This window comes from Trachymyrmex cornetzi, unplaced genomic scaffold, assembly GCF_001594075.2.
Source record: "Trachymyrmex cornetzi isolate Tcor2-1 unplaced genomic scaffold, Tcor1.1 scaffold751, whole genome shotgun sequence".
Classification (NCBI taxonomy): domain Eukaryota; kingdom Metazoa; phylum Arthropoda; class Insecta; order Hymenoptera; family Formicidae; genus Trachymyrmex; species Trachymyrmex cornetzi.
The window spans coordinates 49288-51731 of NW_017300083.1; the positions used below are offsets into that span (position 1 = coordinate 49288).

At 37.0% G+C, this 2444-nt stretch overlaps 1 pseudogene; it reads right to left on the minus strand.

Annotated features, from left to right (window-relative positions):
* Positions 1–375: 375 nt before the first annotated feature.
* LOC108768171 (uncharacterized) lies at positions 376–2093 on the minus strand (annotated as a pseudogene).
* Positions 2094–2444: the final 351 nt, after the last annotated feature.

Here is a 2444-nt window from a genome sequence, read left to right on the forward strand (position 1 = left end):
CCGACATGTACTCCATACCGTCGATGTTCCCAATATTTTCGAATTCTTCAAATTCAGCGAAAACCTCATCAACGATATTAACAATGTTTTCCATCACTGCACACTGTACACTGCACACTGTACACTGCACAAGTTTCAAATTAGATTAACTGTCCGTGACAGCGCGAGTGACAATATATTATACGATCAAGCAGCATTTTTTAATTTTTCCTTGAAAGATTATAGACCATTTCCTTTTCCTTTAAACTACATATAAGTAAATGTAGTATATAAAGGTAGGGTAAACAAATAAAAGTGTTTTATAATTAATAGAATAGTATTTATTATCGAATGGTGTACATAATAATAGTATTTATTATCGAATGGTGTACATAATTAATGCTCTCCGAAAACCAGAGCGATCAACTCACGATCGAGGATGTTGTTGCAGTCGAAGGATTCGTCATCATACATCATTTTCAGCATGTTCGCAGATTTCGTGACAGTGGATGCGATAGCGAGTAGTCGTGAAAATTTTTTGTCAACGTTATCAGTCATTGCGGTTAAGGAGGAAATGAGACTATTCACACAGTATTCAAGATTAAATATATTAAGTACAGTGCTTTTCGACATGGATAGACGAGCTGTACTTGTTTCTAAGCGCAGTATTGGTAGATTATTGATTCGTCCGAAGCGTAACGTTAAATTTCCAATATACATTGGAGACGGCGTCGCGCGTATTCCTCTATTATTCTCATCGTACTGCAAAAGGGACAAAATGACGTGTTTTTGTTCGAGAAGCTCTCTCCAGATGTTCGGTGAAAGCGGAATCTCTTTAGGAATCTCGTGAGAATCTCCCAAAATGATAGTAACGTAAGAAGGGAGTTTGACATTAATACCAATGTTCAAGTATTTGTAGCCAGTTACGATTAACGGATATCTTCTCTCGAGAATGCGTACGATGTGTGATTTGATGTCTGTAATTAAAGAAAAAAAATGAGTAAATGGAAAAAAAGGACCCAAAGAAAAAAAAAACTTACTTATTTGATGTGTTTTCATCATCGAATGTTCTCTTCACACCTCCTTCATTAAGATTATTCTGTTCCATGAGATACTTTTCAATATCCGCATTGTTAAGCATTGGCGTGTATTCTTACAGTATTATCCTCACGATCGAACACATGGATGTTGTCGGAATGACTGTTCCTTGTATACTAATCGTTTAAAACTATTATAGTATTGATTATATATGTCCTTCCATCTTTCCCCTCTCCTCCTCCTTCTTATTTCTCGTTGTGTTTTATGTAGTACTCGATCGAAGTAGTCGACTCAAGATATTCTGCATTTGTTGCAATAATCCATCTCTCGACATTCGACGTTGAGTATGTTTATATTAAATTTACCAGCTTTTGTTACAGTTCTCGTGAACTCGTTAAATTGGTAGAATTGTTGTTTTTTTTAGCAAAGTACAGATTACCATCCATATATCGGAAGGCTAAGGTGGGAGCTGACGGTATTCCCGGGAATACCGCTTGTAACGAGTGATATGAACGAACACTCATATTGCATTCATCTATTTGCGCCACATCGTTATTATTGAAGATCACATAGGTTTGTCCTCTGTTAGTATTTACTACGGTATTGATGAAAATGTTCGGGGGAAATCCTAGACTTGAGAGACGTTTTGGCCAGCCTTCTTTCAATTTGAAACTGGGATACTCAACCATGTAAATTACATCGTGTATAAACAGTACTAGTTCACCCGAAGGCCTTTGATATGCTGCTGATAAGGAGAAATTATCCAGAAGGAAATCCATGTAACTGTTTAGTACGTGTGGTCCATCGTATTTTGCATCATTTATATCTATCGACCATACGTAGCGTTGATACGTGACGAATATTCGATGATGTAATACCAACACCGTATCCACATATTGTAAAGTACAGAGATCTATGTATGTGGGTGTATTTGTTGTAATTTCAGTAGTTGGTGGTTGTGTGGTTGTTGTTGGTTTTGGATTTTTAATTCCATAAAGTTGTTGAATGGCTAAAATGTCCTCTATGTAGAGTTTAGCGATTTTATTATTATTCCTAGCAGTGACAACTGCGAACATCATAGATTCTTCACGCAAACTGTGTAATCCTAATGAGTGTCCAATTTCATGTATTAACGTGTTAAGCAGATAGTCCTTGTTACTACTAGCAGATTTGTCAGTTAGATATATATGCCACGGTTCTGCACTAACTATGTGTATTTCACTGCTGTAATTGTTAATGGTAGGAGGATAGAACGCGTGAGCGAGTACTCCACCAGGTCCATCTAACGAAGAGGTCCAAATTTCTTCGTTGCGTCTACGATTAGCATACGTGTGAGTCCCATTACGATAAGATATCAAGATATCGAGATTTACCGTTTTACGTTCGAACGATAAAGATGAATTAGCTGCCCATAGCGAGAACGCGAA